This window comes from Chelonia mydas, chromosome 6 (assembly GCF_015237465.2).
Source record: "Chelonia mydas isolate rCheMyd1 chromosome 6, rCheMyd1.pri.v2, whole genome shotgun sequence".
In the NCBI taxonomy this organism is placed as follows: Eukaryota; Metazoa; Chordata; order Testudines; family Cheloniidae; genus Chelonia; species Chelonia mydas.
In genome coordinates, this window is record NC_051246.2 from 122,385,327 (window position 1) to 122,400,672 (window position 15,346).

Consider the following 15,346-nt stretch of genomic DNA (forward strand, 5'->3'; position numbering starts at 1 on the left):
AAAAGCTGGGTCTTTTTAGTTTTCTTCGGGTATTTGAGCCTTGGGAGGGAAGGGGCTCACATTTTTAAGTTTTCCTCCTGAGCAACAAAGACCTGAAACTGGCCTTTTTTTTTTTTTTCCAAATGAAAGCTCAGTTTCACTCATAATCTCATGACTCTAAGATATGGGGCTTTAAGAAAAGCTCCGAACATCACAAGATTCATGATAAACGTGCCAGGGTTGGCAATATTGCCAATTGTAGGACTGGGGCCATTAACTTCAATGGGTGGAGTTCTAGTTGAAGATCACACTTGCTGTTTACACCTGGAGTCCTATTTCCTGGCTCTCTACATGTGGAAAATTTAACCCAAAAATCTTGTTCTCTCAAAATCCTCTTGCAATATTTGAGAACATATCAACTAACTTTCTGTTGGCTGGAGTCTACTGGACCACCCTAACTTGATTTCTGACAACTTACTGCTCTGCATTAATGCAACAGATATTTTTAGTGAAAAAGCAAATTCCAAAATGAACAAAAAACCCTCTCGTTAATACACCAAAGCACAGCCACTCAGTGTGAACAGCTCCACTTCTCACTGCAGCTTCAAGTACAGGTACAGAATCAGGTCTTTGAGGAATTTCATCTTTAATAAACTAGGAAAAACGACTTCCTATTCTGATGTTCCAATTTCATGAGATGTTCGTGCGGCCAGAAGGCACAGCGCATGAGTGTCCTGACCAGTCAAGTTTGGACGAATGGGCTTGAACGTGGTTAAGTTAGGTGTAAACTATCCAGGCTCCAGTGCATAGCAGCAAACATGTCAAAACTCCCATGCTACTTAGCAAAAGCAAGAGTCTTTGCATTGAAAAAAGTAGCATAGCATGTTAGGCACACTGTCTAGTGAGACTTACAGGGCCTGAGCCAAAGCCCACTGCAGTCCATGGGAGTTCTTTCTACCACGAATAAAATGCAAGCTTAAATTTTACCGAAGACCATCACACACATTTTGCACACAAAGTTTAGAGCCCCAGAGCTCTATAAGAGCTAGGTTTTATGATGATGATGACCCGAACGCTCCCAAAGTTTGGGGCTATCTAGACCTGGGATTTTTGGCTTGGATCTATTCCACGTAGATTCTTCTCCCCAACTCATCACCACAGGAGCTAGCATTTTCCAGTCATGCATGAAGCGACGTGACTAACATCTGTCCCGTGTGCGTCGCTCCCGCTCATCCTCTCCCTTGGGGGAGAACTGTGTGTGCAGTGGAGCGTTTTGTTTTGGTAGGAGTTTTTTTGTAAATACCCAGAGAGCTATGAGCGATGGGTGGAGAAGGCAGGTTGAAGAGGTCCATCTTGCCCTTAGAGCAGAAGGTGAGCAGGTCTGTGGTGCTCCTTAGTTTCGGTGGAAGTTCATTCCACATTAGTTATGATGGACCAACAACGTGTCTCTTGCTATGGCAACGTGGAAACCCAGGATGTGCTGCCCATGATAGGGCCTCGGTGGTGTATACCCACTCTCTTCAGCGTGAGCCTGGGGCTTTGGATGAGCAGGTTCAGGTTGAGTGCTCTCTCTCTTCCCCAGCAGTCCAGAAGGCCTGCAGGACTTTCCATAGACAAGGGCATTGCACAGCGATTGCTAACCCAGGCTCTCCAGCGAGTGCAGGGGGGAAACTCGAGAGCTATTCTCCTCTGGGACCTCCTCAGTTCAGGATATAGCTCTCCTGACTGTATTTGCAGATACATTTGCAAATCACTAGTTTTATATGCTCTGGATCTGCTCTAATCATCTGGTCCACCATGCTCCATGCCCCAGCCTAGCCCAGCCCTGGGCCACAGACCTGTGGCCGTTCTCTGCATTTGGAGACTTCGGGCCTCCTTCGAAATGGTTCTTGCACTCACTGAGGAGCATTTAGTATCTTCACACCTTTTGAAACAATTAGTTTACCTACCCTGCCCTGAAGCTGATGTCCCATGAGTCCTCTGACCTCTGTACTGTCTGACCTCTTGTTGATCCTGTCAATTTTTTTTCTTGATGCTTGAGGTTCAGTATCGATCCACATGGAGCAAGTCCAAGCCTTCAGTGATGGTAGACTTTAACATTCAAATCATGGCTGAGGCCTGGGGCTATTGGAGCAGAAGCTGCAACTGTAGCCTCTGAATGGTTTCTTTAATAGCACCCAGGTGCCTTCTGAGCATGTGAGAGAAGTTTCAAATCAAGCCACATGAAACAGACTAGCAATGAACTGTAAGGAAAGGTCACAATTCCACTCAGTGTCTTAGAAATTTGACTTTACTATGGAGCTAAATTTTCCACACCTTGCCTCACTCCCCTACATGCAGTCACTTGACCAACCTGTCTCTGCAATGCAGCTGCAGGAATCATGCATGCTCACACCTGGATCCCCACACCTATTTTATGTAAGTTGGGAACAACCATTGGGATCTGGGGGTCATAGTGGACCACAAGTTAAATATGAGTCAACAGTGTAACACTGTTGCAAAAAAAGCGAACATCATTCTAGGATGTATTAGCAGGAGTGTTGTAAGCAAGACACGAGAAGTAATTCTTCTGCTCTACTCTGTGCTGACATGGCCTCAACTGGAGTATTGTGTCCAGTTCTGGGTGCCACATTTCAGGAAAGATGTGGACAAATTGGAGAAAGTCCAGAGAAGAGCAACAAAAATGATTAAAGGGCTAGAAAACATGACCATTGAGGGAAGACTGAAAAAATGGATTTGTTTAGTCTGGAAAAGAGAAGACTACAGGGGGGACATGATAACAGTTTTCAAGTACATAAAAGGTTGTTGCAAGGAGGAGGGAGAAGAATTGTTCTTCTTAATCTCTGAGGATAGGAGAAGAAGCAATGGGCTTAAATTGCAGCAAGGGAGGCTTAGACTGGACATTAGGAAAAACTTTCTAACTGTCAGGATGGTTAAGCACTGGAAGAAATTGCCTAGGGAGGTTGTGGAATCTCCATCATCAGAAATTTTTAAGAGCAGGTTAGACAAACACCTGTCAGGAATGGTCTAGATAATACTTACTCCTGCCATGAGCTCCAGGGTGCTGGACTAGATGACCTCTCGAGGTCCCTTCCAGTCCTATGATTCTATGATTACTTTGTCCATCACCAGGACATCACTTGAGCTGCAGCTTGAGCTAATGGAGTTTCTCCATGGGCTTTGGATCAGGCCATAGAGTGGCAGCTGTAGCAGATACGTATTCTGTGGCTCAGGTGCAGAGGACATACAATGAATACACGTTACATTTGCCCCTACAATGCACACAGCTGTTTAGGACCGTCCACTGTCCTGACTTTTAGTTTAGCCCTTTTTAAGAGGAAGGCAAAAGCATTCCTAAAATACAGCGTAGTGGTTCAGCCAGGGAATAGGTAAATTAAGAACATTTGGTTATTACTTTACATGGATTTGTTTTAAATGAACTGGTTGTAGCATTTTTAGTGCCTTCTGCGACTGTTAGCCTCCTTTACCATCACTCCAATAAAGTTTACAGCCTTCAAGTGAAGCAATGTGATAATTTTATTGTCGTCACATGACTTGGTTTGTACTCCACGGAAAGGAAGTACTGAACTGGCAGCTGCGTTATCAAGTTTTGCCTCATGTGAGGGCTGCATCAAAGCTCCCTGGCTGGAAAACAAAACGTGCTTTGAATAAACCATCTTGAGTGCTATGCCATAAAATAATGCACTTGTGAGGGCTCAGGAAAGCGACAACAATGACAATATTATCCCGGCACAGTGGGAAGACTCAACCTCTACTGGTATAAAAACTAGTTCCCTTGCAAACATATGAAACAACCAATGTGTGTGTAACCCTCATGTTGCTACAGCTTGAGTTTCCAGGTGTGTAATAATGACCTCTATGAACCCTAGTACTATACTGTCCATTCCAACCAATGAAATTACACTGGAATATTTTTCTTCACTCCTTGATCAGTTTCATGGAGCTATACACCTTAAACAAAACTAACAACTGCAACAATCAGCCAATTTGCATACTCCTGAGTGCTTCTTTTTTATTACTTAGGGATTTGTTTGAAGTCTAGCTGTTATCCAGCTGTTATTTTGGCAGTCAATTCTGTAACATTAACCACATCACTGTCCCATTTCATTACATATGCCTAGCCTTGTGTGTGTAGATTTTTGCCTGTCTGAATTTCATGTACAGCCAGTCATAAGATTCAAGGAAAAATGCAAGCATTTTTGCAGGACAGTGGACTGTCATAACCAGGCTCTTCGGTGTTAATATTCAGACAAGTAATACGTACGACAAAGGGAATAGAAAGTAGTCACTATGAAGCAGAAATATCATCCTCCTCTCCTGTTTCCAATGCCAAGGTTAAGTAGGGCTGACTTCTGTCAGTTTCTTGGCTTTGGTACCCTAGATGGCCAGCCGTCTCAAGCCTAGGCTTATTTTACAGATGGGGAATTGAGGTACGGAGAAGCTAAGTGACTTGCCCAAGATCACACAGGACATCTGTGGCAGAGCAAGGACTTGGACCCAAGGTCTCCCATGTCTTCGATCAGTGCCCCAGCCACCAGACCATCCTTCCTCTCATAAACCAGAATTATACTTATCAAAAAGTTCATTTATTATAATATACTTTGTCCCGCCTCATTACATTCCCTAATGAGGTAATATGCCTGCAGGGTAGTGCACCATATCCTTCTGCTCTCAGACAGGGGCTTCGGATGTGATTATTCCTTTTCAATAAGTCTCACCTAGTGAATAGACTGTATTTAGCTGTGGTGCTGCAAATGAGATTCAAGCAATTGCCCATCTTAGCGGCCCACACCATAGATCTAGAGAAGGTCAAATGGCCCTCTTGAATTCTAAATTCATTTAATCTTACTTCACAGGGGCAGTTTGAATTTTGTAATGTTCTGGTTTTGCATTTATGGCTGAATTTAGGACTGGAGACGTGTTATGCACTTTAAGTCAAAGGGCAAGTGGGCCCCTAAGATGCTGATTCACTGGCCTCCCATGAATTCCCTGTATGCATGATTTCTTTCCATATTACTTCTTTTATCTTGGATATTTCTGAGACACCCATCATTCTCATATCTAATTGCCATCTTGCTATGTGATCTTTGGCTATCTTAAGGAGCAATTCATCATTTTGTCAACGATACACAGTATGAGCTAAGATGAGGGTGTCCTAGCACAATACATAGCTTTAGGGACAAATTTTCAACGGTGTTTGTAAATGCACCTACAAAAATGCACATGCCATTATACACTCAGAATGACCGGTGTAACATATGTAACAGTGAAGCACTATGATTGTAGCAACATATAAGGCATGCAGCTATTATACGCGTATTTATGTCTCACTTTTGGGCAATGATGTCTGTCAGTGATGAAGCATGATGAAAACATTTGGCTGTCAGGGCATCAATTTTTGACTTGTTAATTTGTATACATCTGCTGGAGTAAACCTGTGCCCTTTAAAAAGTGAGAGACAACCCCCCCCCCCCCACTTTGGCCACAACTTATATCTTTGTTCTACTGACAATAATGTGAATTTGAAAGGGAAATCTGGAGACAGAGCCAGGGAGGAAGCAAGCAGATTATTACAATTAGGCAACAAATGTGCTGCCCTGAATTGCTTTTGTGCCCCATTTTATTTAATTGTCTTATTTCTCCACTCACACAATGGTATGCCTAAGTGCGTAATAACTAGCCCCAGGTTATTGCTGGTATAAAGTCCATTGACCAGTCATCATGATGCCCTACGTGATAGCTTCAATGGACTTACATCAGTGATGTACTGGTCACACTTTATATTAAGGTTCTATGTATAAATAAGTCATAAAGGGTTAATAAATGGTTAACTGAGGTTTTATTAAATGGTTTGTCAATTGTTACAAATTGTTATCGAATCCAGCGGGTCAATAGGTAGCTTCTAAGGATGATTTATAACCCCTTCGTCTGACACATACTACTTATGCTTATACCATCAATTAATCACGTATTAACCCTTTGAAAACTGAACCTTAATATAAACGGTGACTGATAAATTTGTAACTAATCAGTACTTGTAACTAACATTTAGATCTCTACAATAAGAAAATGAGCCCACTCCAGAACTCTAGCGGGCCCCTGACACATGTTAGAAAACAAAAGTAAAACTGAACATCAGCTTAGCCCTGACAGCCAACAGAACTTAATACAACCTGTAACACAAATCTCCCCTCCTGGAGCCTCCTCCAAAGTCTTTTCTCCTGCAGCTTGTGCTCCTCCCTCCAAGCACAGACAGCTGCAGCGGCACAGAGCTGTAAACAGGGGAGTTGGAGTGGGCGTTCTGAAGGGGAATTTGTGTTGTGGTGCTTGTTTGGTGGTTTTCTTTTTTTTTTTTTTTTTTTTTTTTGCTGTGGGGGGTGGTGTTTGGGGGTGGTTTGTGTCTCCCAGATTAACAGGATTTAGGGGGGAAGGCTATGACAGATACAGAGGCAGCAGAGGGAGTGACCCATGTAGCGGAAGACACAATGAGGATGACTGGATGTGGAAGCTGCGGTATGTACATGATCCTGGAGGGGGCACCTGGTAAGAGTTTTGTCTGCATGAAGTGCCGTCTGATAGAGCTGATGGAGGAAAAGATCCGAGGTTTGGAGATGCAGGTGGAAAGTCTGGTTGAGTTTAGAAAGGGGTTTGAGCAGATTATGGAGCAAAGACATGAGGTATCTGAAGGGAAAAGCTCAGAGTTGCAGGTGGAATCAGGGCTGGGGAATTCTGAGGGGAGACTGGGTGAGGAAAGTGGTCAGTGGAAGCATGTGACTAAAAGAACCAGGCAGAGGAAAAGATGGGCTAGTGAAGGAGAAATAGAGCTCAAGAATAGGTTTGCAGAGTTGGAAAATGAAGAAGGGGCTCAGCAGGTAGTCACTGAAGGTGGAAGGGCAAGGAAGAAGAGAAGAGCGGCTAGTCCTATAGGAAAAGGGGAAGAGTCAATGGAGACTACACCAAATATGAGCCCCAGGAGGATACAGGATGGGTTGAAGAGGATTACAAGGGAGAATAGGAATGGAAAGAACTTGCAGCCAGAGGGAACAGGGGACAGACTGGAGAATAGCACCATCACTAGGAAAAGGCAGGTCTATGTGATTGGGGACTCTTTACTGAGAAGAATAGACAGGCCTGTAACCAGAGCTGATCCAGAGAATAGGAAGGTGTGCTGTCTTCCAGGTGCTAAGATACGGGATGTAGACCTGAGGTTGAAAAGGATTCTAAAGGGAGCAGGAAAGAATCCCCTAATTATCCTTCATGTGGGAACAAATGATACGGCTAGATTCTCGCTGGAAAGTATTAAGGGAGACTATGCTAGGCTGGGGAAGATGCTTAAGGAAATCGAGGCTCAGGTGATCTTTAGTGGGATTCTGCCTGTTCCTAGAGAAGGGCAACAAAGGTGTGACAAGATTATGACTATCAACAGATGGCTTAGGCAGTGGTGCTATAAGGAGGGCTTTGGGAAGTATGGCCACTGGGAGGCATTCATGGATAGAGGACAGTTCTCTCGGGATGGACTTCATCTGAGTAGGGAAGGAAATAGACTTCTAGGATGGAGGCTGGCACAACTGATTAAGAGAGCTTTAAACTAGGAATTTGGGGGAGATGGTTGGGAGATGTCCAGGTAATCTCCACGCCGAATTTTAGCATTGAGAGGAAAGAAAACGAAGTAAAAAAGGATACAGCTGTGGGTAGGAGGAAGGGCAGTGTAGATACCAGTCTAATAGGTTATACTGGCTGTAGAATGACTGTGCCTAATAGGGTACAGAATGTGAGTGAGGCCAAACAGCAAAAATTAAGATGTTTGTACACCAATGCGAGGAGCCTAGGTAACAAAATGGAGGAACTAGAGCTACTGGTGCAGGAAGCGAAACCAGGTATTATAGGGGTAACAGAAACATGGTGGAATAGTAGTCATGACTGGACTACAGGTATTGAGGGGTATGTGCTGTTTAGGAAAGACTGAAATAAAGGTAAAGGTGGTGGAGTAGCATTGTATATTAATGATGAGGTAGAATGTAAAGAAATAAGAAGCAATGAAATGGATATGACTGAGTCCGTCTGGGCAAAAATTACATTGGGGAAGAAAACTATTAGAGCCTCCCCTGGTATAGTGCTCGGGGTGTGCTATAAACCGCCGGGATCTAATTTGGATATGGATAGAGCCCTTTTTAATGTTTTTAATAAAGTAAATACTAATGGAAACTGTGTGATCATGGGAGACTTTAACTTCCCAGATATAGACAGGAGGACAAGTGCTAGTAATAATAATAGGGCTCAGATTTTCCTAGATGCGATAGCTGATGGATTCCTTCAGCAAATAGTTGCTGAACCGACTAGAGGGGAAGCCATTTTAGATTTGGTTTTGGTGAGTAGTGAGGACCTCATAGAAGAAATGGTTGTAGGGGATAGTCTTGGCTCAAGTGATCATGAGCTAATTCAGTTCAAACTGAACGTAAGGATTAACAAAAATAAATCTGCAACTAGGGTTTTTGATTTCAAAAGGGCTGACTTTCAAAAATTAAGGAAATTAGTTAGGGAAGTGGATTGTACTGAAGAATTTATAGATCTAAAGGTAGAGGAGGCCTGGGATTATTTTAAATCAAAGCTGCAGAAGCTATTGGAAGCCTGCATTCCAAGAAAGGGGAAAAAATTCATAGGCAGGAGTTGTAGACCAAGCTGGATGAGCAAGCATCTCAGAGAGGTGATTAAGAAAAAGCAGAAAGCCTACAGGGAGTGGAAGAAGGGAGGGATCAACAAGGAAAGTTACCTTATTGAGGTCAGAACATGTAGGGATAAAGTGAGACAGGCTAAAAGTAAGTAGAGTTGGACCTTGCAAAGGGAATTAAAACCAATAGTAAAAGGTTCTATAGCCATATAAATAAGAAGAAAAAAAAGAAAGAAGAAGTGGGACCACTAAACACTGAGGATGGCATGGCCCAATATCTAAACAAATACTTTGCCTCAGTCTTTAATAAGGCTAAAGAGGATCTTAGGGACAATGGTAGCATGACAAATGGGAATGAGGATATGGAGGTAGATATTGCCATATCTGAGGTAGAAGCGAAACTCGAACAGCTTAATGGGACTAAATCGGAGGGCCCAGATAATCTTCATCCAAGAATATTAAAGAAATTGGCACACGAAATTGCAAGCCCATTAGCAAGAATTTTTAATGAATCTGTAAACTCAGTGGTTCTACCATATGACTGGAGAATTGCTAACATAGTTCCTATTTTTAAGAAAGGAAAAAAAAGTGATCCGGGTAACTACAGGCCTGTTAGTTTGACCTTGTAGTATGCAAGGTCTTGGAAAAAATTTTGAAAGAGAAAGTAGTTAAGGACATTGAAGTCAGTGGTAAATGGGACAAAATACAACATAATTTTACAAAAGGTAGATCGTGCCAAACCAACCTGATCTCCTTCTTTGAGAAAGTAACAGATTTTTTAGACAAAGGAAACGCAGTGGATCTAATTTACCTAGATTTCAGTAAGGCGTTTGATACCGTGCCACATGGGGAATTATTAGTTAAATTGAAAAAGATGGGGATCAATATGAAAATTGAAAGGTGGATAAGGAATAGGTTAAAGGGGAGACTACAAGGGGTCCTACTGAAAGGTGAACTGTCAGGCTGGAGGGAGGTTACCAGTGGAGTTCCTCAGGGATCAGTTTGGGGACCAATCTTATTTAATCTTTTTATTACTGACCTCGGCACAAAAAGTGGGAGTGTGCTAATAAAGTTTGCGGATGATACAAAACTGGGAGGTATTGCCAATTTAGAGAAGGACCGGGATATCATACAGGAGGATCTGGATGATCTTGTAAACTGGAGTAATAGTAATAGGATGAAATTTAATAGTGAGAAGTGTAAGGTTATGCATTTAGGGATTAATAACAAGAATTTTAGTTATAAGCTGGGGATGCATCAATTAGAAGTAACGGAGGAGGAGAAGGACCTTGGAGTGTTGGTTGATCATAGGATGACTATGAGCCGCCAATATGATATCGCCGTGAAAAAAGCTAATGCAGTCTTGGAATGCATCAGGCGAGGTATTTCCAGTGGAGATAAGGAGATGTTAGTACCATTATACAAGGCACTGGTGAGACCTCACCTGGAATACTGTGTGCAGTTCTGGACTCCCATGTTTAAGAAGGATGAATTCAAACTGGAACAGGTACAGAGAAGGGCTACTAGGATGATCCGAGGAATGGAAAACTTGTCTTATGAAAGGAGACTCAAGGAGCTTAGCTTGTTTAGTCTAACTAAAAGAAGGCTGAAGGGAGTATGATTGCTCTCTATAAATATATCAGAGGGACAAATACCGGAGAGGGAGAGGAATTATTTAAGCTCAGTACCAATGTGGACACAAGAACAAATGGATATAAACTGGTCATTGGGAAGTTTAGACTTGAAATTAGATGAAGGTTTCTAACCATCAGAGGAGTGAAGTTTTGGAATAGCCTTCCAAGGGAAGCAGTGGGGGCAAAAGATCTATCTGGCTTTAAGATTAAACTTGATAAATTTATGGAGGAGATGGTATGATGGGATAACATGATTTTGGTAATTAATTGATCTCTAAATATTCATGGTAAATAGGCCTAATGGCCTGTGATGGGATGTTAGATGGGGTGGGATCTGAGTTACTACAGAAAATTCTTTCCTGGGTATCTGGCTGGTGAATCTTGCCCATATGCTCGGGGTTCAGCTGATCGCCATATTTGGGGTTGGGAAGGAATTTTCCTCCAGGGCAGATTGGAAGAGGCCCTGGAGGTTTTTCGCCTTCCTCTGTAGCATGGGGCACGGGTCACTTGCTGGAGGATTCTCTGCTCCTTGAAGTCTTTAAACCATGATTTGAGGACTTCAATAGCTCAGACATAGGTGAGAGGTTTTTCGCAGGAGTGGGTGGGTGAGATTCTGTGGCCTGCGTTGTGCAGGAGGTCAGACTAGATGATCATAATGGTCCCTTCTGACCTTAGTATCTATGAATCTATGAATCACCTGCTTCCTTCTGAGAGCTTGTATATGCAACCTGGGTGTTCTAGCAATGTAGTGATTTTAATGGAACAAAGAATAATTCAGAAGAGCCACGCCACACTACTAGAGTATTATCACTGACCTCCTATACTGCATCGTCTCCTTTGGCAGGCTGGGAGGGGTGGAAGTAGTAGAAAGGTTATTTTACCTCTATTTAGCACTGGTGCAACTGCTGCTGGAATACTGTGCCCAGTTCTGGTTCCCACAATTCAAGAAGGATGTAGATAAATTGGAGAGGGTTCAGAGAAGAGCCATCAGAATGATTAAAGGTTTAGAGAACATGCCTTATAGTGGTAGACTCAAAAAGCTCAATCTATTTAGTTTAACAAAGAGAAGGTTTAGGGAGATTACAGCCTATAAGTACCTACATGGGGAACAAATATTTAATAATGGGCTGGTCAATCTAGCAGAGAAAGGTATAACACGATCCAATGGCTGGAAGTTGAAGTGGGACAAATTCAGACAGGAAATAAGGTGTAAATTTTTAACAGTGGGAATAAGTAACCATTGGAACAATTTACCAAGGGGTGTGGTGGATTCTCCATCACTGCCCATTTTCAAATCAAGACTGGATGTTTTTTTCTAAAAGATCTACTCTAGGAATTATTCTGGGGAAGTTCTCTGGCCTGTGTCATGCAGGAGGTCAGACGAGATGATCACAGTGGTCCCTTCTGGCCTCAGAATCCATGACTCTTGCTGGGCCATATCAACTATTGTCCGTGTTTCTGTTTAACAATGATTAGCCTTTTTCTGCCAATGTACATGGCCCCTCTGCCATGTACATTGGTCAAACTGGACAGTCTCTACGTAAAAGAATAAATGGACACAAATCAGACGTCAAGAATTATAACTTTCAAAAACCAGTCGGAGAACACGTCAATCTCTCTGGTCACTCGATTACAGACCTAAAAGTGGCAATCCTTCAACAAAAAAACTTCAAAAACAGACTCCAACGAGAGTCTGCTGAATTGGAATTAATTTGCAAACTGGATACAATTAACTTGGGCTTGAATAGAGACTGGGAGTGGATGGGTCATTACACAAAGTAAAACTATTTCCCCATGTTTATTTCCCTCCCCCCCCCCCCCCGCCACTGTTCCTCAGACGTTCTTGTCAACTGCTGGAAATGGCCCACCTTGATTATCACTACAAAAGGTTTTCTCCTCCTCCCCCTCCCCCCCGCCGCTCTCCTGCTGGTAATAGCTCATCTTAAGTGATCTCTCTCCTTACAGTGTGTATGGTAACACCCATTGTTTCATGTTCTCTGTGTATATAAATCTCCCCACTGTATTTTCCACTGAATGCATCCGATGAAGTGAGCTATAGCTCATGAAAGCTTATGCTCAAATAAATTTGTTAGTCTCTAAGGTGCCACAAGTCCTCCTTTTCTTTTTGTGAATACAGACTAACACGGCTGCTACTCTGAAACTTTTCTTCACTGTGTGTCTTGTTCTATCTATACAGAGAAGGGCCCTGACCCTGCAGAGACGTGCACATGTGCTTAATTTTCCACACTGTGAGTAGATCCACTAAAGTCAATGAGACAACTCACAGGGTGTAAGTCTTTGCAGGGTTGAAGCTTAAAACAAGCCTCCGAGCCATTGTTAAGACACATAACATAGGCTATCACAATAAGTGTGGTTGGTAACATATGGGAAATAAATAATTAAAGCTTCAATTGCAGAATTAAGCTTATTCACTCTAGGGGTCACCGGGAAAATGCCTATTTAAATATTTTATTATATCTAATAAAATTATATATTATACACACACTTATTCTCTCTCACACACTCTCTCTCTCTCACACACACAAAATTCATTTTTGGTCAACATTTCCCATGTTTTCCAAAAACAAAATGAAACACAAAAATGACCAAACTCAGTAAAAACAAATTTACTAGAAACAATTTTCCATATTGGATCAGATTTTATTTTTTGCTTTAATCTTGGTGGGATTTTTTGTTTTTCGCTCAGGAAGTTTAGGGTTTTGTTTTTAATATCCAAAGCAAAACTGGCATTTTTGACCAAGCCTAATAAATATATAGCAAACTGTGAAAAATATTTGGTGCTGTAACTACCAATCCCATTTGTGAGTGTTGCATCTGCAAATCCCATACAGCCCACTAAATCCACATACCCAAACAACACATGCTGTGGTATAGCTCTGTCAAAAAAAAATAAAAAAATAAAAAAAACATGCTCTGTGTTTTTTGTTTCCTGGCGTCATCTGGCAGCATGTCACCAGAGACCTCATATTTTGTATCAACAATTTCCATTCGATTGTGAAGGAAAGTCATAAGCAGTGAAAAATGCTTTGCAGAATAAACATTAACTAGATGGAGCAGTAAAAGTGTTTTGTGGATGAGTAAGTGCTGCCAAGGAATGTCATTCCTATCTGATCGCATTACACAGGTCCACTGCACAATGTCGGCTGCTCATTAACTGTCCCCCTGCTCCCCAAAACAAAGCTGCCAATCCTTTATGATGAAAAAGGGACAGGAGGAAAGGCCAGAATGACAGCTAGAGTTGGGCAAGAAACTCAGAACAGTGATACATGGTAAAATCCTGGTCCACCATTGAAATGCATGGCAAAACTCTCATTGACTTCAGTGGACTTCCCCCCAGAGAATGGGGGACTTCAGCTAGGACTCAACAGAGCTGCATCTGATGCCTGGCACTGCCACAGACTTCCTATGTGACCTTGGCTAGGTCACTGGATCTCTCTGTGCCTCAGTTCCTCATCTGTAAATTGGGGGTGATAATATTCTCTTTGGTTACACTGCAATTCTTCTGGGTTGGGACTCACTGTTACCTTGTGTTTGTACAGTTCCTGGCACCCAGGGGGCCATGATCTTGGTTGGGGTCTTTAGGGGCGTCATCGCTGTTCTTAAAAAACCTTTCCACAAATATTGACTCACATCTCAAGCTGAATTTGGTTCCCCACGATTCACGCCCCAGTCGTGTGCATGATCTGGGAGTAGTCCAGGTACTGAGTTGTTACGCTAAGGCCCTTAAACCAAGTGCTCAGCATTCAGGGACATTAGGCATTTTCTGTAGGTCTGCGTACTACAGCTCTGCAAGTGCGACACCTTACAAGAGAGGCCTCCTTGGTCTGTGGCCTTTTGACTAAGAGCCCAAGCAGGTGAAGTTTGCTTCACTTCTCTGGGATGGTGTGCATGACATTCCCAAGCAATAGCATAACGCCTTGATCCAGCAAAGCACTTACACACCTCGGGCCAGATTTGTCAGGGTGTTCAGGTGCCTAAGGATGCAGATGGTCACCTAGTGGGATTTTCAGATATGCCTAACCCCCATTGACTTCAGTGGGAGTCAGGTATCTAAGTGCTTTGGAAACCTCACTAGGCACCTAGCTGCATCTTTAGGCAGCTAAATGCCTTAACACATCTTGCCCATGGTCCCTTTTATGTTCCTCTCCCGAGAGAAGAGTCCGGAAAGAGCTTCATTACTCTCAAATCAGCATATAGGCCCTGCTGCATTGACAGGTACATGTTGTTCTGCTAAATGAACGTAAGCCATTGTATAGTCACAAATTGAGCTCGGAACCTTACACATACATTGTTGGCTGCTGTCCATGCCTTTTCCTGCTTAATCAAGAGCTGTTGTCTTACTGATAATACTACTCTAGCCCCCCAAACAATCCTCCTCGGGTACCCCAAGCTCTGTCTTTATAATGTAATTGATCCCCAGCTGTCCAAATAAGTTGTGCTCTCTGAAACGGATAGTTAATATGGATGATGGATTATTATTCTAGGCACCAGGTGGGTTCGCACTGTGAGGTGTGGAAAGGTCCAAGTAGGCTGATGTTTAGCACAGAAATGACTAGAGACAAAAAAGGATGGATTATTCTCTTCTATGTTTCTCCCCTTTGGGCCAAATTCTACTTTTGGTTACACTCATGCAAGTTGAGGGAAGTTACGGGGCCAGATACGCTCTCAGATACACCAGTATAACTCTAGAGTAAAGAATAAGTGGTTCCTCACTTTGGCAGTGCCTAAGTCCATTTCCTCTGCCTGCTAGCACTTCAAGGACAAAATTTCCTGAGTAAGATCAACGTTTTTACAAACCAGCTGGTCACAGCAGCAAAGGGAAACTTCTCAAGGCCAATCACTGGTTAAATGAGCAACTTTTAGTAAGAGTGTTTTAAGATGTAAATATTTATGGGAGAGAGGAAGACGCCCTGAGGCCATTATCTGATATTTGGTATTTACCTCAGACTTCTCTGGATTAGTTTAATATTCACTAGCAGCCAGCCTCTCATCTGCTCAAGGAAGTGGCCAGCCCGGGTCAATG